Consider the following 24957-nt stretch of genomic DNA (forward strand, 5'->3'; position numbering starts at 1 on the left):
AAAATGTCTTCTAATGATCCCCACCTCCTAGAATTCACCCCCTTGTGCAATCCCCTCCCCTGGATTGTGGGCTGGACTTGTTAATGTACTTCTCATGAATCAAAGATGGCAGAAGTGATGGCTAATTACTTCTGAGATTAGGTTATAAAAGGACTGCGGCTTTCTTCTCTCTCCCTCTCTCTCTCATCACATGTGCTGGGAGAGATAAGCTGTCGTGTTGTAAGCAGCCTTATGGAGAGGGCCATGTGGTATGGCAAGAGTTGAACTGAAGCCCTCAGTCCAATAGCCTGAAATGAACTGACACTTGGCAACAATCAAGTGAGTGACCTTAGAAGTGAATCCCCCTACCCAAAAGAAGTGAAAGCAGGAAGTCAGATTGTTGTACACCCATGTTCATAGCAGCATTATTCACAACAACCAAAATGTGGAAGCAGCCTAAGTGTCCATTGATGAAAGAATGGATAAGCAAAATATACATACAATGGAATACTATTCAGCCCTAAAGGAAATTTTGACACATACTACAAGATGGACACTATGCTAAGTGAAATAAGCCAGTCACAAAAAGACAAATATTGTATGACTCCACTTGTATGAGGTACCTAGAATAGTCAAATTCATAGAGACTGAGAGTAACATGATAGTTGCTAGGGGCTGGGGGGTGAGGTGGGAATGGGGAGTCAATATCTAAGGGGTACAAAGTTTCAGTTGGAGAAGATGAAAAAGTTCTAGAGGTGGATGGAGGTGATGGTTGCACAAAAATGTGAATGTGCTTAATGCCACAGAGCTCTACACTTAAACATGGTTAAAATAGTAAATTTTATGTATATCTTACCACAATAAAAAAATAAAAAAAGAACAAGAAGAAATGGATTCCCCAAAGCCCCAGTCGAACCTTCAGATGAGACTGCAGCTCTGGCAGCTTTACTACAACCTCATGAGAGACGATGAGCCAGAGACACCAGCTAAGCTGCACCCTTATTTCTGACCCACAGAAACTGTGAGATAATTAGTTCCTGTTGTTTTAAGTCACTACATTTGGGGGATAATTTGTTATATGCAGCAATAGATAACTAATACACTGGCACTGGGGAATCTTGACAGAATTATTTTGTGGAAATTCTTATTTCTTTTGCTTCAAATTACATGCTCACATATATAATCCCATTTAATACACTTTCTGAGCAGGAAATAACCAGAACAACATGTTGAATGACATATATACCCTATCTCATATAATCTTTGTAATTACCCTGTTTGCTGTGTACTATTATTTCCATTTTATGATGGGGCAGAAGAAGGAACGTCGTATAGATAATTAATGGAGGAGCAGGGTTTCAAGTCCATATCCATTTGTCTCCAAAACTCAGGCTGACATTTAGTTTCAAGATAAGCCAACGCCCGAGACAGTGATGTGTTCAATATCCCACAGCTGTTTGGAAGCAATACTGCCTGGATCCACGGCCTCGACCTGTCCCCAGTCCAGCAGCATCAGCACCACCTGGGAAGTTAGAAATGTAAATACTCAGGCCCCTCCCCAGACCTCCTGCATCAGACTCTCTGAGATGGGCTCAGCAGCCTCCTTTAACCAGTCCTGTGATGATTCTGATGCAAGTTAAATTCGAGAATCGCGGATCTACAGCTGCACTGTAATACAGTAGCCATTAGTCACATGCGGTCATTTTACTTTATAAATTAATCAGAATTAAATAACTTAAAAACTCAGTTCCTCAATTGCACTAGCCACATTTCAAGTGCTTAACAGCCACATGTGGTTAGTGGCCACGGTTTTGTAAATGCAAACGTAAAACATTCCTCTTCTCGCAGAGTTCTATCAGACAGCCCTGGTCTGGAGCAATGATTTCCTCACCCTTTCACCTGACAGCTCTGTCCACAACTCTGTACCTTCTCTGTCAGCCTAGAAGGAGCTTTGGACCTGGGACTTGCCTCCAGCCTCATCTCTACAATGTTGTCAGTTGTCCCTATGAGAGGTGATTTCCTGGATCTGTCTATATAAGATTGTCTCTCATCTGCCAGTTCTGATCAGCAGATATTGCTGTCTGGAGCACTGTGCTGAGAAGGATCAGGAGGCTGGTGCCAGACTCAGGCAGAAGAACCATGATGTGTCAGCTAAGAGGAGGGGCAGTCGTGGCTGCCAGTGCGTGGTGTCTGCCAGGTTCGCACCAGGTGTGTAGGATGCCTAGCAAGGGGTCATGGGCTGGGGACTTGAGTGATTTTTTTTTTTGAGGAAGATTAGCCCTGAGCTAACTGCTGCCAATCTTCCTCTTTTTGCTGAGGAAGACTGGCCCTGAGCTAACATCCATTCCCATCTTCCTCTACTTTATACGTGGGACACCTACCACAGCATAGCTTTTGCCAAGCGCTGCCATGTCTATACCCGGGATCCAAACTGGCGAACCCCCAGCTGCCGAAGTGGAACGTGCGCACTTAACCACTGCACCACCGGGCCAGACCCTTGAGTGATTCTGATGCTTCGTGGCAGGCCTGGGATCAGGGTGAGGCAAAGTGAGGCACTCACCTTGGAAAACATAAAGAGACACCAAAAACTCTGTAATTAAGATAAATAAAATATTAATTCAATATTGTTAAGGCCAAAATCAATGCAAAAAAAATGCGTGAGGAACAAAATGTCAAACCTTAAGGACCAGCTCCAACTATGCCCCTTTGAAACTGAGGCAAAAAGAAAAATGTGTGCCCCTATCTACATGTTTTATGTAACTTTATTTAAATTTTTGACATTTCATTCATCATGGATCTTTTGGGTGAATTTAGATTTTTAGAAATATTGCTCTAAAATATTATTTATCTTGACGACTGAGGATCTTGGCTGCTCCCCGCCTTACATTTAGCATTTGCAGTGAGGCATGCCCGGAAGTCTAGAAATTGAGAGCTAAATTCAGTGCTCAAGTCTTGTAATTAGTTTATCTCAGGCATGTCTGATGGCTTTAGATGGTCTCTGGTCTGTTTTTATCGCTAATTGCCCTGCTTTGTTTAATTTTCAAACTTGTGACTCAATTCTTCTTGGAACTAGCATGGGACATGAAAAAAGCAAGGATCTGACTTCTCTTTGAGATGCAGAGGGAGTGCGGCAGGGGCATGGGGATGGAGGGCAGTGAAGATGTTTCCAAGTTCCCCTCTCCTGCTGTCGTCACAGAAGCGTGAGCTCTCCTGCCACACCTGGCCAGCCCTTGGGGATTCACTGTCCTTTGCTGCCCCCACATGGAAGGAATAGAAACTCCTAGGGAATCTGTTTCAACAGGAAAAACCCAGAACCAAGGAATGGTCAGTGGAAGGGCCCTTGGAGATCACCGAGCTCAACTCTCTCATTTCCTAGAACAGGAGACTGAGCACCAGAGAAGTTGGAAGGGGCTGTGCCGGTGAGTGCATGTGATGGTGTGATAGACAGGCTGTAACTGTAACAGTGATGAGCACCAACTCGGCACTGGCTGCGACATGGCAGTGCACAAAGCAGACCAGTGTTTCTGCCCTGATGGGGTTTTAATTCTAGCGTGAGGTAGGGGTGGGGAGAGAAAATAACAAGCAAGTAAATACCTCATATGTCATTCATGGTAAGTACTTTAAAGGAAAAGAAAGCAGGAGCAGAGAGAGTAGGGAGGGCCAGGAAGGGAGGATGGCCAGGGAAGCCCTTGCTGAGAAGCAAAGACCGGACGGAGATAAGGGGGGAGCCAAGCAGTCATCTGGGGGAAGAATTTACCTGCATCTTATTAGTTTTATAAAATGAAGGTATTTACAATTCAGGCATTCAAGGTCCACCTAGTGGCTAACGTGCTGTCCCTCAGCTACGTGGTTAGTGAGGGCTTCTTGTTCTTATGACCTCTGGATGTCTCGTTGTCCCATGTTGGCTTCCCAGTTTTCACACCCTGGATGACCAAGTCTCTGTATCAAATTCCCTGCTTGAAATATCTAGGGAGGTTTCTGTCTTCCTGACTGGACCCACACTGACATGATGCTTAACGAGAGTACCCTGCACAGTGATTACATGCGTCCCACCGTACCACGGACCTGCTTTTCCTCTCCTGCCGTGCGGCTCTTTGCAACTTCCTGGCTTGTGTTCTCTTGTAAACCAGCACCACCTCTGCTGCCAGCTGACAGTTTTTGAGTGGGTTCCACGGTGTCCTAGGCACTGATTCCTATCCGCCTGGAAGTCTTGGACGGAGCTGTCCCTTTGTCCTTGCCCCAGACTCCTGCTGGTCCATCAGCACCTCCCAGGCCCCCAGCTGGCCCCTCTAGAAACTGCCCAGGAACTCACCTGTCCAACAGCAGCTTGCTGCTGCCTAAACCGTGTGGGACAGGACCACATGCTGAGTTTCTTAAGTAAGACTTCAGCCTTCTCCACTCTCCCGGCAGTCTTCTCTGCTGCCTCAAACATACCTGGGCATTTTTACCACCTCTGGGTTTCACCTGAAGAGGACAGAAAGGGGGGACATGTCTGTCAGTTGTCCTCCTCCCCACACTCCCCCGGAGTGAAAGACAGAGCTGGCCTTTCCATTTCTGCGTCTTCTCTAGCATGGCCTTCCGCCAGTCACATCCTCCTCATTCCTGAGGGTGGGGGAATCAGGAGAGGGCGTCTCTCTGCATGGTGGAGGCAGGTTTGGTTTATGACCTGGCCTAAAGCCCGTGGCCCTTGCCGGGACTAAAAGATAAAGGAATTTAGAAAATTCTTTGTCTCATGGCAAAGCCTGGCTTTCAAGATTTGTCTTCCTGTGTTTTCAAGACATCTATTGTGGGTTTCAAAACTGAGTGTGGACTGCTTTCTCTCTGCATTCCTGCTGTGACCATCCTAGTTCCCTCTTGGGCAAATGGGTGCTTCTGCAGAATAGGGGGCAGGGGGAGTGCAAGGCGATGCAAAGGACACTAGTACTTTAGTATATTTCAAAAATACTGTCCCGTTACAAATACCCGCATGTCCTCTCCCTAGAGCATGATGAAGAGCATGAAGCCATGGTCACATCTCCCCAAATATTTCAAAATGTCTAACAGAAGTCAGGTGCTAGCCATGAATAGACTGGCAGGTTAACTAGAATTTCAAGTTTCCTTCTGTTGTCTCCCATCATAACAGCTCCTTGTAGTGTGGCTTCCTGCCCCACACTAATTAGAAGCTCCAATTAATAGTTCCAGATGGATTAAGATCTTTGATGAATAAAAAGTAAAATGAATTCATCGTTGTTTAATTAATTCACTTTTACTAACGAATCTTTCTAAAGGGTCTGTGTTTGGGAGTAAAATACCAAAAGGAAGGTGAAAATATTGGGGACCACTGAATGAGTCATTCACTGAGCACTTACTCCATGCAAAGTGCTTTTATGCACATTCTCTCCTTTACATGTTATTTCTGGGCAATGAGAAAAATAAATTTCATTGCAGACCTCTCTCAAACTGATGTTCTGAAAGCTAGACAGTGTAGAATTCTCTGGCTTCCTGAGACTTGGGAAGAAATCATCTCAGCTTAACCTCATATTGGCTATTTTTCTAAAACTACCCCAGAACTATAAAGTCCATCACTAGATGGAGCAATAAGCTAGATTTTAAAGAAGCAATGAAGAAAAACCTACCCTGCCCCAACTTTCAAATTTCATAAACAATGATGACGTGATAATGCATAGAACCTCGTAATTCACAAACCACTTTTACCTAAAATATTTAGCCCTCATAACACCTCTGTGTTACTATCATTATTCTCATTCTCAGATGAAGAAACCGAAGTTACTAACGTTAATTCAATACCTACTGTGTGCCAGACACTTCAAAATATAAATCTCATTTAATTTGGACAATGACCCAGTGAGTAAGAAATCACTGTTTCCATTTTACAAAAAGGGAAATTAAATCTTAAGGATGTTTGGTCAAGGTCACATAGCTGGTGAGACAAGGCTGAGCACCCACCTCCTCTGACTCCAGGTCTAGCGCATTTCCTCCTGCAACCACATGACATTCCTCAACCTTCTGGGAAGGAGTTCCTGTGTCAGAGCCTTCTTTTGTGCAGTGGGTACTTGGGTCTGCATTTCACAGTCCTTCAAAGCTGCAGAAGGGGAGGACGGCGAATGAGAAAGGAGTGGAAGTTAACATCGCAGCATCAGTGTGTAGAACTCATTAGTTTCAGCCTAAAAAATAATCCCTCCTCCCTTTCAGCCGTCAACAGCCCCGTTTCCCAGGTGTTTCTGTAACGCCTCCTGTTAGTAGTTCTCTACTGCCTGTTGTAGGTAATTGTGGGTAGTTTGGCCCTTTGAATAAAGCCTCATGGGGTGTTCATTATTCTCAACTGAAAATGCTTGTTGGTGGGAGAAGCTCTCTCTTTACATTGTAATTTTACCCCCTCTTGGCCCTGAATCCCTCTCACAATATAAACTGTATTCTAGATAACAGGTAATTAATAAGTATTGCTGAATAAATGATTATTACTGAAATAATATCATTTATGTATTTCAATACATAATATTTCAGTCAATTTCAATATTTCTTATTCAATACATAAATATATTTCATGTGTTGAAATATAGGAGTGGATGGTATTGTTTCTATTTGAAGCAATTAGTGAGTCAGCAAATAGCATTAAACTATAAGGAACACTGGTTATTATCATAAAATGTACTTTCAGTAGTCCTTCTGTGATTTGGCCACCTTGTGGATTATTCTAGAAATAACAGTTATAGTGACTTCTGTGCCCAGAACTCTTTAAGTGAAACTGTCCTCACATAGTCTCCATTGCCCAGACGGCTTATGGCCTGGTCACAGCTAACTGGACCAAGGTGGACACTCCATCAAAGACAGCCACTCATAGGCGAGCTGGTATCATATCTCTAATATGATTTGGTGCAAAACACTGAGTTGGGTCTAGTTATTTAAACTTGCGTGCAGTCCTTTCTGCTTGCTAGGGGACGAGGTAGTGGAGGAAAGTTGGCATAAAGTAGCTGATATCTGTGTTACGTGGATATTTATCCTACAGCTGTTTAGTATACATTCCAGGATTCCTGGTTGGGAACCTATGTCTTGAAAGGGACAGGGAGAGAGAACTAAAGAGATGGAGTGAGCTCCAGGGAGCCCTCACCTTCCAGGGAGGTGACAGGGCTCTCTGGTGTCAGGCAGGTGACTGTGCATCAGGCTTTAGCCCTGAAGCTTCCACAGACAAAAGTGAGGATCTGATACACAGGGGAAGGAGCCCAGGCAAGGAGCTAGAGGGCCTGTGTTCGAGTCCTCACTCTGCTCATTGCGGGATGTGTGTCCTTGGACAAACATGTATGTGGATTAGCAATAAATTAATAATAATTCCTCTAGATGTCTGATTTTCAAACTTTAGTGTATGTAAGAATCTTTGAGGAGCTTGTTCCAAATGTAGGTTTTTCAGGATCCACCCCACAGAGATTCTGCCTCAGTGGTTCTGGAGTTTTAACCACCCCCCGGGGGAATCTCACTCAGGCAGTCCATGGGCCGCATCTTGAAAATACCTGCTCTGGATGAAGGAACTGAAAATGGGAGACAAATCCAGCCCAGTTGGTGAGCCTCTTTTCTGGCTGCTCAGTCGGACTGTGGCCACGTGGCAGCAGGCTGGAGAGTCTGCATATCTGGAAGCCCCAGTCGCTTAAGGAACAAATGCCAGCCTGGCATCGGGAAGGGTCTTCTCATCTCCCCGAGCATCATGGCTAGGTGGGAGAGGACAAACCTAGGAAGGAACAAGCCGACCAAACAGAAGGAGAGGTGTTGAGTACTTCTTGAGAAACCAGACATGGTTTCCTCTCCATGGATATGGTCTGGAGACTTTATAGTTTGGGGGTTAAGCTGACAAATATGGGGAACAAGAGTCCCAGGTGGCTGAAGGAGTACCTGCTCAAAGTGCAGAAGGACAGAGAGGCAACCCCAGGCTGGATGGTGATGAGAGAGCCCTATGCCCTGAGCAGAGAGCTGGTTAGGGTTAGAGCTATGGAGAGAAGAATTCACTCTCACTCAGAGATGGCTAAACAAGGTTCAGGACCAACCTAAGAGATTCCTTGTGGCATACTGTAGGGTCTTGTGACTTGTCCCAAGATGTTCAATTTTTTTTTTTTTTTGAGAACAGGCTATAAAGGGCAGTCCCGTGATATTTGCAGTTGACCATGAATTGAAAGAATTGCAAAGATAGGGGCAGGGTCCGAATGTGTGATCAGTTGAGATGATGGGTTGAATTTAACAGAATAAAATCTAATAGGAAATAAGTACATGAAAAGATGCTTAACATCATTAGTCATCAGAGAAATGCGAAGCAAAAACCATCATGAAATGTTTCAACCCCACTAATGTAGCTAAAATAAAAAAGACAGACAATAACAAGTGTTGATGAGGATGTGAAGAAATTTGGAACTCTTACACACTGCTCGTGGGAACATAAAATGGTGCAGCTGCTACAGAAAACAGTCTGGCAGTTTCTCAAAGGTTTAACGTGGAGTTACCATGTGACACAGCACAGCAGTTCTGCTTCTAGATACATACTCAAGAGAACAGAAAACATGTATTCACACAAATATCCGTATAAGAATACTCATAGCAGCATTATTTGTAATAGCGAAAAGTGGAAACAACCCAAGTGTCCATCAACTGATGAATGGATAAACAAAATATGGTTATTTGGCCGTAAAAGGAATGAAATTTTTTTGTTTGTTTGTTTTTTTTGGAGGAAGATTAGCCCTCAGCTAACTACTGCCAGTCCTCCTCTTTTTGCTGAGGAAGCCTGGCTCTGAGCTAACATCCGTGCCCATCTTCCTCTAGTTTATACGTGGGACGACCTACCACAGCATGGCTGCCAAGCAGTGCCATGTCCGCACCCGGGATCCGAACCAGCGAACCCCGGGCCGCCGAGAAGCGGAACGTGCGAACTTAACCGCTGCGCCACCGGGCCGGCCCCAAAGGAATGAAATTTTGATACACAAAAGGATAAATACTATGATTCCACTTAAATGAAATGCCCAGAATAGGCAAATCCATAGAGACAGAAAGTAGATAGATGGTTGCCAGGGGCTACAGAGGAGAAAGAATGAGGAGTGACTGCTAATGGGAATGGAATTTTTTTCCTTTTTTTTTTTTTTAAAGATTTTATTTCTCCCTTTTCTCCCCAAAGCCCCCCCAGTACATCGTTGTATATTTTTAGTTGTGGGTCCTCCTAGTTGTGGCATGTGGGACGCCACCTCAGCATGGCTTGATGAGTGGTGCCACGTCTGCACACAGGATCCGAACTGGCGAAACCCTGGGCCACCAAAGCAGAGTGCACGAACTTAACCCCTTGGCCATGGGGCTGGCCCAGGGAATGGAATTTCTTTTTCTTTTTTTTTTTTTGTGAGGAAGATTAGCCCTGAGCTCACGTCTGCCATCAATCCTCCTCTTTTTGCTGAGGAAGCCTGGTCCTGAGCTAACATCTGTGCCCATCTTCCTCTACTTTATATGTGGGATGCCTACCACAGCATGGCGTGCCAAGCAGTGCCACATCCGTACCTGGGATCCGAACCAGGGAACCCCGGGCTGCTGAAGTGGAATGTGTGAACTTAATCACTGCATCACTGGCCAGCCCCTGGAATTTCTTTTTGAGGTGATGAAAATGTTCTGGAATTAGATGGTGGTGATACTCTGTAAATATATCAAAACCCATTGAATTGTACACTTTAAAAGGGTGAGTTTTATTGATATGTGCATTATATCTCAATAAAGCTGTCATTTAAAAAACACTCAAAGAGGAAATAACTTCCATTAAAAAATGTGATGAGAGGGGCCGGCCCCGTGGCCGAGTGGTTAAGTTTGCAAGCTCCGCTGCAGGCGGCCCAGTGTTTCGTTGGTTCGAATCCTGGGCGCGGACATGGCACTGCTCATCAAGCCACACTGAGGTGGCGTCTCACATGCCACAACTAGAAGGACCCACAACGAAGAATATACAACTATGTACCGGGGGGCTTTGGGGAGAAAAAGGAAAAAAATAAAATCTTTAAAAAAAAAAATGTGATGAGAATAAATACATGGTCCTGCCTTTGGGTTCAAAAAATAACTGGGCTGAGGTGGCCATCTCTTTTTGCCTGGCCAGCCTCCATCTCCTTTTAGGTGACAGCCTCTGGTTTCTGTGGAGAACCAGCTTCGTCCTTGTGATCCTGTTGGGAGTATTATTCACAGGGCTCCTTACCTCCCACAAAGGGGGCAAACGACCCGAGCTCAGCCAGATGAGACTCTGAGCCGAGTGTCTCATGGAAGATGTTAGGTCTGACTCCTTCCCAGGGCAGCACTTGAAAGTTCCAGCTGAGACCGCTGGAGATGGCTCCATTCCTGTGCTTAGTTTTGGGCACCGTCTTCTAATACACTTCTTTTCTGCCTAGATTAGCTAGAATGGGTTAAACAAGAGTCGCTTGCAAAGGGAAACCTCAACCTATACAATGACTTAACGTGGCTTAGCAGCGGCACATGCAAAACATCCAGGAGTTTTAGCATCAATGTTAATAACAGCAACTAACATTATCGAGCACTTCCGGGGGTCTGCTGCTGTGCTAAGAACTCTATATGCTTTTTCTCATTTGATTCAACCCACCCAATGACTGTAGGAGGTAGGTCCTATCTTGGTTCCACTTTACGCATGACGAAATGAAGCACAGAAAAATTAGGTAAATATTCTGAGGTCCTGCAGCCAACTGTTGGAATCAGGACTCAAATCCAGGTCTCCCTGACTCTGAAACAGAGCTCCTAGCCACGGCCATCTACTGCCTCAACAGGAGTCAGCATTGTGAATGGATGCCCAGAGCAAATGGGACCTCAGGCCATGACCGGAGAAGTTCAAGGTAACAAAGCAAGTCCTACTGTTCTCCGGCAGTGGTCTCAGAGGTAGGGCCTGGACCTTAAGATGCTCTAAGGCAGAGTTCTTAACCCTGACTGCATATTGGAATCAGCTGGGGAGCTTTAAAACTGCTGATGCCTGGATCTCACCCTCTGATGTAATTGGTCTGGGTTGCTGCTGGGCCATGGGATTGTTTTCCAATTTCCCAGATGACTCTAATATGCAGCCATGGATGCCAACCTCCATTTCTTCAAACTTTAAAGGGCATTCTATGCACCTGTGGATGTTATTGACCTTCCGATTCTGATTCAGATCTGGATGGGGCCCAAGAGTCACGTTTATAACAAGCTCCAGGTGATCCCGAGTGGAAGTCTTTCTACTCAAAGCAGCATCAGCATCACCTAGAGCTTGTTAGAAACTCAGACTCCCGGGCCCCACCCAGACCTATGGAACCTGAGAGGGAATGGCTAGGAGAGCACAGGTGATTTTTATGCACAGTAAGGCGAGAGAAGCCGTGGGAGCCCAGGGCATATTTAAAGAAGAGCGATTAGGCTAGTGAGGGGATTCAAAACGGAAGCATCTGAGCGGGCACGAAAGGAATTGCAGATGTTTAGCCAGGAGGAGAGAAGAAAGAACAAAAGGGGGCAGGTAAGTGACCTGACGCTGGAAGGAGCGCCCCCTGGAGAGAGGGGACTGACTGTGTGTTTCAGAGGAAGCACTAGGTCGAAAGGACTCACTTCTGTCCAGAGGTGGTGGTTGGTCCCCCTGGGGCTGTGGGGGCTGCAATTCTTGTCTCATCAAGGAGGACACAATCCGCTGAGTGTGTCAGGAAGGATTCAAGCACCGTAAGGATTCGATGAATTTAAGTTCCCTTGCGCCTCTGAAATTCCGAGTCTATAACAGTTGAAGTGGCAGGATGATCGGGTCACCTGGGGATGTGGTCAGTGCTGTAGAGCCAAGGGGAGGTGCGTCTGAACTTGGGTTTGAGGTCACGACGAGTGCAGTGTGTCTGACTGAAACTGATAAAAACCAACCTAATGTGAGGAGATGCTAACCAAGGGGGGACGTGTATCTGACACAAGCATGTCTGGGAGGAAGCTCTGGAGGCCCCCAAATCCAGCAGTGGTGACCCCAAGTTCTCAGGCCCCAGAGTTCCCTCACACATCACGTTGTGATCTGATATCTGAGGAAGTGAGGTGTGACAAGAAGACCAGTGGGCTGTGAGGAACAGGAGCCGAGGCCAAGAACTCGGGTGGGGTTGCAGGGGAGGGCGTTTATCCTGCACCAGCCAGAGAAGAGGGACTTGCACTCAGACAGTCTAGGGCTGGTCCTTTATGATGTGGGGTCGGTGAGCTGAGGAGTGGAAAGAAAGATTTCTTGGACTCTCAAGGTCTGGCAGTAGTCCTGTTTTTAGAGAATAGCATGGGGACAGGACCCAAGGGCAGGAGGAGCTGCTGCCACTGCTGCTTGTATGGGTTGAGAGTAGGGCTAAATTTAAGGTATAGTTATGTGAGTTCTCTCTTTACAAGACAAAGGAAAGAATATGTTAAAAAAAAAAAGTTGTTAAAATGCTATCAGTGCAGGTGGGCTTGGTTATTGGGTGATCCTATAACTTTTAGATGAGAATCAAACCAGATTAAGTCAGGATGTCCCATGCTTCCCAGAGGATGATGGGGGGGGGGGCAGTCAGCTACATGAGGTTACCAGACAAGCACAATAAACAAGACTGAAGTCCTTGCCGTCCTCATTAAGAATTCCTAGAGATAAGATCACCCCCCCTTCCTCCTGGTGCAGAGAGGGAGACACCCCCACAGATGGAGACTTCCTTCACAAATGCAAATGTCTCTCATCAAAGGGCAAGCAAATTCCACTCCTCAGAGCCTCCTTCTCATCTGCAGTTTTTAACAGCCTAAAATAATCCTCATCACTTTAGATAGAAACAACTCCAGAAAGGGCAGGGGGACAGTGGCACCATGACTTCCTGAGGTGGAAGGACTAAAGGCAAACTGTCTCAAGCAAAGTGCATTCCCTGTGAGGACACATGCCTGTGAATCGAAAAGCTGAAGGAACTCCCCCCCAGGAAGAGCTGGGATAGAGAAATCTGGGCCCCAGGTGGTGTCACAGATGTCAGCAGCATGACTTTCTACATCTTCTAGGGCTCCATCTTTCTCATGACTCATTTCCCCTCTTTCCTCTGTTGTCTCTTGTATCTGTCAGTTGGCTCCCCAGCCTCTTGGCAGCTTCCACAACCCTGGGAGGTGGCAGGGGAGTCACAGGATGGCTAGCTGCAGTGTCTGGGTCCTCCAGGTCTAGGGGCTGTGGCCTAATTCCTAGCTCTCTTAGCATTCTTTCAACCTAGATGGACTTGGCTTACATATTAAACACCCAGGAAAACTCTTCTTTTCCACAAAGAGAACTTCCTCTTTTCTGTCTATCTTGAAACATGAAGCCCTCTTGGGCAACCTTGCCTTATCTTTATTTGGTAGAGAGAGAAATATTTGTGCCAAGTTGCCAGGAGCCTGGGTTCTCCTGAGAGTGCTGCCAGGCCAGGCCTCTCTGTGGGGCTTCTCTTGCCTTTGGCCACGGAGACTCACTTGGGGCTTTTTCTGTGGCTGCGGATGTGTTTGGGCAAGAGCAGGGCATGAGGGTGTGAGGGACCACAGCAGGAATGTGCCAAGGACCTGCACAGGGATCTGCTCGGCCTTCCTAAGGAACGAACTGCTCAAGTCTTGGGCCTTCCTCGTGGACAGGGCAGCTTGAGCCTGCCTTCGCCAGCACCTTGGAAAGGCTATTCAGACAGAAAGGCTATGGGAAGTGCTGGAGCCGTGGAGGGGCACTCGCCGGGGAGCTTGCCTTGGCCAGCCTTGGGAAGGGGGCTAGGCAAAGGGAACCAGCGTGAGCTGACTGCGTCCCCTGTGATGCACGGTGCTATGTCCTTACGCTCGTAATCTCATTTAGTCCTCATAAAACTCTCAGGTTAGAGATGAAAAACTAGCCCACAGAGGAGGCTCAATTGCCCGAGGTTACCACCCGGTGAGCTGCAGAGTTGGGGTGCCCAGGGCTCCCTTCCATTTCACATGGGTGCCCTCGCAGAGGCTCGGCTCACCTGTGGGAGGCACACCCTGTCCAGGGGCCTTAATAGCTAGGACGCTTGGAAACACTTTCAGACCAGAAAAAAGGGCTATTGTTCTCCAAGCCCCTCCCCCACGCTCAGGGCCCCCTGGCTGGTCATGGTGTTGTAGCTGATTGTTACCGTCCCAGGAAGCCAGGGTTTGCTTCCAGGGACCTTTCAGTTTGCCCTGCAGCTCGTTTGTCTTGGAGGGTCCACAAGGAAGTGACTTTGCTCAGAGTTAAGCATTCCATGGGCACTGTTTTTTTTTTTTTATGACTGAGATGAAAGTTGTGTTGTAGCTGCTGCTTGAATATTTTCCAGCCAACAGTTGCTGGAGTCCTGCTCCAGTCGATGTTAGTCACCTGCGTCGTAGAGCAGAATAAAACTGACTTCTGAAGACTTGCTCAGCTCGCCTCAGCGAAGGGGAGGCGGGATTGTCTCCTCACGGACACATCTTGGTCTGGCGCTTCAGTTCATGCTCTCAGCTCTGCAGCCAGTTAAACCCCGTGGCTCTCCCTGAGCTGGCTACACGCCTGCTGTTGGCTGGGGGTACCACTGCAAAGGCTGCAAGAAGCCGTACATAGGGGGGACTTCTTGAAGACTATACAATTACTCCATTTTTCTACATGGGGGGCGGATTATAATAGTCTGTTAGCTGATCTCCTACTGCATCCAGCAGTCAGCAGTCCTTCTAATACTTAAGTCAGGTGATATCATTTCTCCACCCAAAACCCTCCAATTGCTTCCTCAGGAGTAGCTACAATGATCTACCAGGCCCTGTGTTATCTGCCCTGCCCTTCTACCATTTCTTCTCTCCTTTTAGGGCTTCTTGGCTCACCCTTGCTTTCAGCTCTGGTCACATTAGCTTTTGTGCACTATTTTTTCCTACAAGGCAAGCCCCTCCCTACCTCAGGACCTTTGCACTTGCCATTCCCCCAGATATCCACACAGCTTCCTCATTTCTTTCAGGTCATTACTCAAAAGTGACCTCAGTATAGGCCTTCCCTGGCTCATTTATACAATTTTACTCCCTCTCCCTTCCTTGCTTTATTATTTTCTATAACAGTTATCCATCCGATATAACAGGTTTTTACTTAATTATCGATTGCCTGTTTCTTTCCACTTGGTTTTATGCTTCTGGCGGGCAGCATATGTTTTTCGTTTGCTTGCAGAGAAGAGTACCAGGCAACAAAAGTTGCTGGAAAATATCCGTTGAATGCGTAGATGAATGAATGGGGTCTCTACGGCAATGGCTTCAGGGACCAGTTTTGCAACATACCTATATGAAGTAACTGGATTAAAAACAATAGAGGGTGGAGAATTGGGGTGTGTGTGCCCCTCCTAAAGGCATTAACTTTAAAAACACCAGTGATGACAATCACAAAACGATCCTAGCTAAACCAAATCCATCTATGGGCTGCAAGGGTGCAACTGGGTCTGCCAGACTAGCAGATGTCCGGGGCCTGGACGTCCCCAGAATTGCTTTCAATAAATGGCTCTGTGGAGAGATGCCCTTGGGTTTCCTTGAAGCATCCTCTAGGAAGCAGTTTTTTGAAATTGTCATTTTGTCTACTCTAAAGACGTTGTTGAGATGTTGTTCATTACACTGTATCTGTAGAAGAAATTTCTCCTGTTGGAATCAGGTCAGGTATGTGTTTCTCAAACCATTGCGTTTTTTTAACCAGACCCTAGGATTTTTGCTACTAAGGTTTTTTTAATCTAGAAAATTTAGAATAGAATTTGTAGCCCTCCTTATTAAAGGCATAAGTCTTCCTAGTATGCGTTTTGTATTAGCTGCATTCCTGATTCCATTTTATGGCCTCTCTGTTTTGTTTCTTAGCCTCATCTCTCATTCCTAATTTTTGTTTCCTTAGTATAGTTTACGTATATTTTAATTAAATCCTCTTTTTAGGATAAATGAGGGTATATGTAACGGAATGTTGTTCAGGCTTCCAGGAATGAAAAACATCCAGAAGACATAGAACAGTTCCTTCTTTTTTAATTTCCCTGCCCCCACTAACATCCTCCAACTCACAGTTCCCATGTGCTGTGACAGCCCGTGGAACTTAGGAGAGATGGAAGTGAGATCTAAGAGGGAGGGAGACGAGATGGAAGACGCTGCCGAGGAACGTGGAGATAGATGGTGAGGGAAGGCAGAGCTTCTCACAGAGCAGAATGAAATATCTCTCCTGCAAGAATTAGATTCCACCTCTTCTTATAGAAGACCAGATCTCAAGCAATACAGAGAACGTTCCCACAGCGACCTGGCTGACCACAGGCGCTACGTACAGTTGTGTTGAAGGAAGTGTAGCTTCTCCTATTTGGTTGTTTGGAGGTGTCTAATGGTCCTTTCTCACCTTCAGGTTCTGGGCCCCTCTGGTTTTCTCATGACTCAGACACGATTAGGGGAGTCCCATCCAGCAGTGATTGACCACATCATCCCAGTAAAGACAGTCACTCACGGTTGACTCTTATTGTCCCTCCCATCGTTCACATCTCAGGGACTCCATATTTGTGGGAGGGACAAATTCAACCATATACCTGACCCACGAGTTGGGTGAGCAGAGTTATGAAACTGACAGCAATTACGAAACTGACAGCAACCTTGACACTAGGCTAGAACCCCCGTGAAGTTATCAGAAGGGAGGTAATTGTTGCTTCTAATCTGATTCCGTCCGCCCAGGAACCACCCCTGTCTCTCCCAACCTCCAGGATCTACTAATCACTTATCATGAGCACAGAGTCAGTGCTTAACCTTGCCTGCTTTATCATTAATACTAGTATTGATTCTGTGTTCACGTGTTGCGAGAAAGTTCCCCATCTCCTATGGGGAGGCAGTAACCCTGAAGACTGGCAACAGCTAGAAGCCCTTTATGACAATTAACAAGTGCCTGACTCATGTCCATCTGTAAACTCTGGTCAATTTAGGTAAATGATTCTATTCTCTCTTCTGGATGGTTCTTTTTCTGCTTTCATTAAATACACACACCCCTTTGATTTTAGATAACACCCCCAACAGATGGATGGCCCACCTACCTACTCAAGGTTTTCTTTTCTTTTGGCAGGTAGTTAAGTAAACTATTTCAACACGTTATTCCAGCTCCCTGTGGCCAGAATTCAGTCAAAAAATATGTCTCGAGCACCTTCTATGTGCCACATACTGTTCTAAGGACTGAGGATATGGCAGTGAACAATACACTCCCTACTATCGTGGGGCAAATATTACAGTGGGGGGAGATGAGCAATAAAATATATATGGTGATAAATGCTGTGGAGGTAAATAAACCAGGAAAGTGGGGTAGGGTGTGTGTGTATGTGAGGAGGGATGTCATTTTAAAGTGGGTGATGAGTGAAGGTTCTCCTGAGAAGGTAACATTTGAGTAATGACTTATAGGAGTGAATCAGATGTATAACCGGGAAAGAATGTTCTGGTAATGGGAGCACAGGTGAGTAGAGAGGCCCTGTGGAAGGGGGTGCCACTGTGCCAGGAACAGGCAAGAGATTCTTGGCTGGAGCCATGGGGAGAAGTTTGAAGTGGGCTGAGAGCTGGACAGGGTGGGGCCAGCGGATGTAGGGCCTTCAAGGGCTGTGTAAGGAACTGAGCTTTGGCTGAATTGAGAGTCACTAGAAGGTTGTGAGCACAGGGGTGACAATCTGGCTTATATTTTTGGTTGTTCCCTGTAACTGCTGTGTGGAGAACAGCCAGAGACAAGGCCGGAAACAAGGAGGCTAGTTATATGGTGGCATGGCCTCAGGGCAGTGACAAGGAGGGACAGACACAGTGCCCTCAGATGGCTGCTGGTCTTGTGTTTCAAACCATCGGGAATATTAAAGATGGAAGTTTTAAGTTGGGTGATTCTTATTTAACATTAGAATAGAGTTGAATACATGGGTATTTGGTTCTATTTAGAATGATGGAAGTGATACGGGTGAATTGTATCATACTTCGCAGAAATGTGTTTTATATAGATGGCTTCATTTCGTTTTTTCAGCTAACCCAAGAGGTAGATATCATTATCCCTTTTTATTTAAATTATCATGTATTAAAAAATACAAGATAAAAACTCAGAACCGAATGGGACAAACAGAAGATGGACTCCTTGCTCACTCATGCTGTCTCTCTCAGAGACCGCTCGATTTCTGGAGTCCATGTATCCACCATCTAGCACATAAAAGCAGGCGATTTATCTCCCCACCCCAATGGGATCACACAGTGTGTTCTGTTCTGTGCCTTTTTTTTCACTTACTCATCCATCTTGGTGCTCTTTCCGTGTGCATGCATAGGCTCTGTCCCCAGTCTTTTTAATATCTGCATAGAATTCCAAGACATGGATGTATTATAAACAACACGTGAAATACGGAGATAGGCAGAGTTAGTCTCATTTTAGAAGCGAGGAGACTCTAGAGGGAAAGCGACTGGCCCTTTGTTTTGCAATTGGTGAAAATGCAAATCTATGCCGACTCAGTTCCTTATTTTTGCCATAACTAAGGAGGCCTTGGGAGGGAGAAGAACAGAAGGCCCTGTTTCAGAATGGGGAGGGAGGCCTCTCCAGGGGCCACACAGGGAAATCTCCTTGCTCAGCCCACTCCTGTTTGCCATCCTCAGTTTCCCGTGAGTAAACAATGTGCTTTTATTGGAGGCACTTGCAAGGGGTCTAATGAGGGGGGGTGGAATCTTAGGCCAGGGGAGCAATGAAGCTGGCAGGTTTGAGATCACTTAGTGGAGCGATTGGAACAGACCCCATCCTGGGCCACTCACCCCTGTGCGTTTCCTTATGTCATCTCTTCAATCGAGGGAGACGTGTTGGCCACAGGGCCTGCCTTCGTGCAAGTGAAGGGGGGACCTGGAAGAGAAGTTTTCTCATCTTTTTAGACATTTTATATTTTCAAAATGGATGAACTGTTTTTTTCTGATCATAAAGATAGTGCATGTTCATTTTAACATACACATACTGCACATGCATAGACAATAGAAAATTAAAGTTTTTCACGTCATTCTTCCAGTGCAGTGAAGTACTGTTAACAGTTTAGGTCTGTCTTTCTGAGCTTTTTGTGTGTGTCTGCAGGCATGAGCGAGTGTGTGTGCTTCCTTTTCATAAAGGTGAATCGTGGCTTTTATATTCCCCTACACCTGTTTTCGTTGACTGACAACACGTCATGGCTATTTTCCATGCTGTCTCATTCTTTATATGCTGTAACTCATGTTTTAAAGACTCCACTAAAATGTTTTAATGACTTCCTGATCTGTTATAGTATGGAGCTACTGTAATGTAGTCACAGTTATTTTGGTTGTCTTGAGTTTTTTCACTGTTAGAAATAGACTCCTAGTAAACATACATGTGCACATTTTAAATGCTCAATTATTCAACTCATCACTGAGGGAAAAACAGATCAGACTTGTAGGCTGGAAGTCAGAGGAGGCTTCCTTTCCAGCTCTGCTATTTTAGAAAGGTCCTTGCTCTGCTGTGTGATATTAGGCCAATCCTTTTACCTCTCTGGGCCTTTTTTCCCCCAACTGCACAAAAAACTTTAAAATGAACTCAAAAGCAGAAAGCATTAGTAGTGTGGGACCTTTTTCCTATGTGCATGGAGGCATGTCCCTGAGCACCAGAGGGACACTGAGAAGAATAGAACATGTGCCTCGTTCTCAAAAAGCATCATAACTCTGGTGACATGGCATACACATGTGGTAGGCCGAAAGAACCTGGGATCCTTCCTACATCCTCCCACCCCAAAGATAGGTAGGGTCCCAATAACAATGGGGAAAGGATGGCAATGCAGGAACCGCGTAAACAAAAGCACGGAGGTGAGAAAGTGGCAGGAGCATTTGGGGATTGTAAGGAGCAGAGGGGATTAAAGGGTTGAGGTGAATTAGTGATAAAATTGGATGTCAAGGGAAAGAAATCTGGACTTGACCCTAAGACAATGAGAAGTCCCAGAAGATGAGGGTGGGGTTGAAAATTCATATAACCAGAATGCCTACTCTGTGGCCCGTGGTTTGTTCAATAAGTAAAAGGGGGGGGGAGGGGTGTGTATGTTTGTGAAGCTGCATTGAGATAACACCTTAAAATATAATTCCTGGTAGGGCATGTAAAATTGGTCCAGCCCAACTCTTTAGGTGTGATAAGGGAACCAGAACATAGAGGGAAGGCCTCACCCCAGGGCACACTGTTGGTGGCAGGTACAGGTGTAGACACACCCAGGCCCCACCAGGGACTGAGTGATGCTCTAGCCTCACTGTCAGCTTGCTGATGGTCTGTAATGTGGCAGTTTGGAAAAAGCACTGAACTTGGCATCAATAGGTCAGGGTTCCAATTCCAGTGCTGCCGCTGGTGAGGGCTCCAGACCCTCCCAGACTGGCAGTTTCCATATAGTAAAATGAAGATGTTGGATTAGAGTCTATGGCTTGTGTTTTTCCCTCACCCTGACCGTCTGAATCATACTTTTGTGTGTTTTGAAAAGCCCTTTTGTAAATATTAGCTCATTTAATTCTTAACCCAATTGTGGGTGTGGGCGTAGGTGGAAGAGATGGTAGTGATATTGCAGATGAGGAAATTAGGGTTTGGAGAAGGATTAAGTAATTTGTCAGGTGATTTGGACTCCTTCCAGTGCCCTTTCCACTACCCTACCCCCACTGAAAGAAAATCACTTCCCTTTAATGTTTGTTGATTCAGATTTCCTCCAAACGAGATCCACTCACACCTGAGTCGGGGTTAGCGTGGGTTTGCTCCAGAGAAGGTAGTCAATTTTTATGGGTTCAATAAGAGAGAGGGAAATAACTAAAAAATTACCTTTTTGGAGAAAATAGGCCATCTAGTCCTCTGGCCTCTTTACAGTTTATGTTCTTCCTGTGCTCCTTTCAGTCTGTCCACCTGACCCTGTCTAATGCCTGTGTTTGTTCTCTGGTTTTGTCCATGAAATTCAATGGGAACATGTATTCATGATGTCATCATGACCTTGTTTAATAACACGTGTTTTTAACTGAAATATGTGGCCGTTGTATTTTGATGGGGGCAAAGTCATTCAGTGGGGGCGGGGTGGGGGGAAGGAATACAATGCAAGAATAAACTGAACGAGCCATTTGGTATTACTTGCAAACCAGCTTCTTGGTTAACATAGTCTTAGACAGAATTTAGTAGCACTTTACAATCAGGACTTTGTGGTGAAAGGAAGATGCAATCTCAGTTGACTAATCTGGAGGCCAGGAACACAGTACTATCGGTCACCCTTAGGACCTTGGAGGCTGGTCTATGGCTCAGGCTGCACCTCTCCTGATATTTAACAGGGGAACCAGCGTGGTTCTCCTTCATTTCACTTAGAGCAGGATTCATTGCAGATGTAGAGAGACACTGTTTATATCTTGGGTACTTTGAGGGCACAGAAGGAGGATAACTTGATCTTTTCTGGACAATCAATTCTGCTGTTGGGAGATTGAAATTAAAGTACAAAGTAAAACTAGAAGGCAACAGTGACTATTCAATAAATAGGAAATAATGGGTTCTGATCTGGGAGAATATTAAGTTGGATCCACATCTCACATTGTTGACCAAGATAAATTCCAAATGGATTGAAGATTTAAATATAACAACTGAAGTTATAAAAGTACTAGAAGAAAACATGGGAGAACTCCTTTATATGCTTAGAGTGGAAAGACCTTTCCAAATATGACTCAAAAGTCAGAATCCAAAAAGAGAAGGCATATAAGTTTGACAGCATTAAAACAAACAAAAAAATCTCTCCAATTGGCAAAACAAAACATACACCATAAGAAAAGGAAAAAAGGAGGGGCTGGCCTGGTGGCGTAGTGGTTAAGTTCGCATGCTCTGCTTTGGTGGCCTGGGTTTCGGATCTCAGGTGCAGACCTACACACTGCTCATCAAGCCATTCTGTGGTGGTGTCCCACAGACAAAATAGAGGAAGGAAGATTGGCACAGATGTTAGCTCGGGGACAATCTTCCTCACCAAAAAAAGAAAAGAAAAGGAAAGGCAAAAAGCAAATGGCAACCTGGGGAAAAATAGCTACAACTCCTATCATAGAGTAAGGGCGAAGGACTGATCTCTCCAATATGGAAAGAACTCCTAGAAACTGAAGAAAAATATTGAAACTCAAAGATGTGCAAAGAATGTGAACAATTCACAGAAAAGGAAATAAAAATGGCTCTTAAATATATGGAAAGGTGGGGCTCAACTTTACACGTAACAAAAGGAATGTATATTAACACCATGCTGAGATACCAGATTGCCAAATTGCCCAGTTTGATAAGACATACTGTTGGCAAGGCTGTGGGGAAACAGCCATTTTCATCCATGGCTGTTAGAAGTGTAAATTAGTTCTATATTGGCAATATCTATCAAAGTTACAATGCACACACTCTTTGTTACAGCAATCCAATTTCTGGGGTTTTATTCTCCGGATATTTATGTGCGTTCATATGAAATTATGTACATACAAAGTTATTCATTGTAGGGCCCAGCCCCACGGCTGAGTGGTTAAGTTTGCGTGCTCTGCTTCTGCAGCCTGGGGTTTTGCCAGTTTGGATCCTGGGTGTGGACCTAGCACTGCTCATCAGGCCACGCTGAAGTGCTGTCCCACGTAGCACAACCAGAATAACCTACATCTAGAATATCCAACTATGTACTGGGGGGCTTTGGAGAGAAGAAGAAGAAGAAGAAGACAAAGAAGAAGAAAAAAAGAAGATTGGCAACAGATGTTAGCTCAGGTGTCAGTCTTTAAAAAAAATTATTCATTGTAGTAGTCTTTGCAATAGCAAAAGATTAGAAACAACTCAAATGTCTTTCTATGCAGCACTAGCCACAGTACATAGAAACAATGGAAAACGATGCAGCTGCAGAGAATATTTATGTGGAAAGATCTCGAAGATCTACTAAGTAAAAGAAAAAACAAACAAAAAACCCAACCAACCAACATTAAGGTGGAGAACAACAATTTGCTTATATCTTGGGTAAAAGAAAGGGGGTGGTAGGAATATATACTGACATGTCCTTGTATATGCATTAAAAAAAACTCTGGAAGGATACATAGGAAACTAATAAAAGTGGTTTTATGTCAAGGTGTAGAAACTGGTGGCAGAGGAAAAGGGTGGGTGGCAGCAGGATTTTTGACTGTATATCTTAAACGTTTTACAATGAAATATGACATATACAGAAAAGAGCAGAACATATAATGTTTTGCCAGGTTAGTATAAAGTGAACATGAAACCATCATCCAGGTCAAGAAATAGAACACTGCATCACCCCATAAGTCCTCCTCTCCATCACAACCTGTCCTCAAATGTAACCACTAAAGTATTGTGGTCATCATTTCCTTTATATTTTATCACCTAGATATGCATCTCTGAATGCTAGTGTTTGTCACGTTACTGGGTTCATATGTTACATATGTTTTGTAATTGCTTCTTTGCTTGACGTTTAATCTGTTAGATTCATCCACGGTGTGTGTAAGCTGTAGTTTGTTCATTTTTATTGCTGGGAAACCAATTTTATTGTGTAAATGTGCTACAATTTATATATCCGTTCTACTGCTGGTGAATATTTAGCTTGTTTCCAATCTGGGGCTGTAACATTGTAATTTATAAGAAATATACTTTAGTCATGCGAATGACTAAACATATTTCCCATACATATTTGGTCTTCGTCTTTGGTTTCCAGTTAACAGCTCCTCAAACCCTTTGAACTTCCTGAGCAATAAGAGCAGTGAGAGCATCTTTCGTTATAATATTTGTCTCCTGTCCTCAGTTCCTGAAATTGCTTCAGAGCCATAAAGGTGAACTGCATGTCTTTGTAACAAGCCCCTTTCCACCACAACTGGGTTTCTGTCAAGGAGGTCAGTTTTAGAAAACACCTCAAGATGGTAAAGATGGGGGCTGATTGCCAGGGCAGTCAACCACATGATTAGTGGGCTGGAACTTTCAGTCCCACCCCCCTGACCTCCAGGGAGGGAAAGAGGGACTGGAGGTTGAGTCAGTCCTCAATGGCCAATGATTTAATCAATTAAGCCTGTGTAATGAAGCCTCCATTAAAAACCCAAAAGGAGGGGCTTTGGAGACTTTCCAAGTTGGGGAAACAGAACCCTTCCACTTGTCACTGTGCCAGCCCCCAAACTTCACGAGGCCATAAGTTTCTTTGTTCAGGACCTTACCCAGTGTATCTCTTCACCTGGCTATTGATTTGTCTCCTTTAATATCCTTTGTAATAAACCAGTAATCTACTGAGTAAACAGATTTTCTGAATTCTGTGAGCCAGCAGAGTAATCAAACCCCAGGAGAGGGTCGTGGGAACCTCTGATTTATGGCCAATAGATCAGAAGCACAGACAACTTGGGCTTTCGAATGACATCTGAAGTAGAGGGCAGTCTTGCGGGATTGCACCCTTGACCTGAGGAATCTGATACTATCTACCCTGAGATAGCATCAGAATCAAATTGTAGGACACCCAGTTGGTGTTGGAGAATTGCTTGGTGGTGTGGGAAGTTCCCTCCCCACACAGTGAAATTGGGTATGCAGAATTTACAGGGGCTATGAAAGATAAGCCTGCTGGGAACACTTTTGTACATGTACACACACTTCTGTTGGTTATAAACCAAGAAGTGGAATTTCTGAGTCATAGAATATGAACATTTTCAACTTCAGTAGACACTGCCAAGTTGTTTTCAAAATGGCTGTAACAATTTATACTCCAGCCAGTAGTGCGGGAGAGTCTATCTCACATCCACATCGACACTCGGTACTGTTGGTCTTTGAAACATTAACCATTCAGCCGATCTGTAATGGTATCTCATGGTGGTTTTAATTTGCATTTTTCCTGATTGCTAATGAGGCTTAGCACATTTTCATGTTTATTAGCCATTTGGATATCCTCTTTTGTAAATGTCTGTCTCTTACCATTTTTTCTCACAGTTTTCTGTCTTCTCACTGCAAAAAGGAACATTTAGTTGTATATGCTACAAATACCATCTCCACCTCTGCTAGCCTTTCTATCCTCATTCTCTCCTCCCCTCCCCCTCTCCCCC

At 44.9% G+C, this 24957-nt stretch overlaps 1 protein-coding gene and 1 pseudogene across 2 annotated transcripts in view; one reads left to right on the forward strand and one right to left on the reverse strand.

Moving 5' to 3' along the window:
* Window positions 1–1384: 1384 nt before the first annotated feature.
* LOC124235135 (MICOS complex subunit MIC26-like) overlaps window positions 1385–24957 on the reverse strand; it is a 29645-nt pseudogene continuing 6072 nt past the window's right edge.
* The window catches only part of GCNT3 (glucosaminyl (N-acetyl) transferase 3, mucin type), a 70947-nt gene continuing 64461 nt past the window's right edge, over window positions 18472–24957 (forward strand). Inside the window, exon 1 of one of the 2 annotated variants that reach the window (XM_046652109.1) lies at window positions 18472–18540. The gene's annotated coding sequence lies outside the window, so the exon portion shown is untranslated. The remainder of the gene's footprint in view (window positions 18541–24957) is intronic. The other variant, XM_046652110.1, reaches the window with a different exon arrangement.

Source organism: Equus quagga, chromosome 2 (genome assembly GCF_021613505.1).
Source record: "Equus quagga isolate Etosha38 chromosome 2, UCLA_HA_Equagga_1.0, whole genome shotgun sequence".
Lineage (NCBI taxonomy): Eukaryota > Metazoa > Chordata > Mammalia > Perissodactyla > Equidae > Equus > Equus quagga.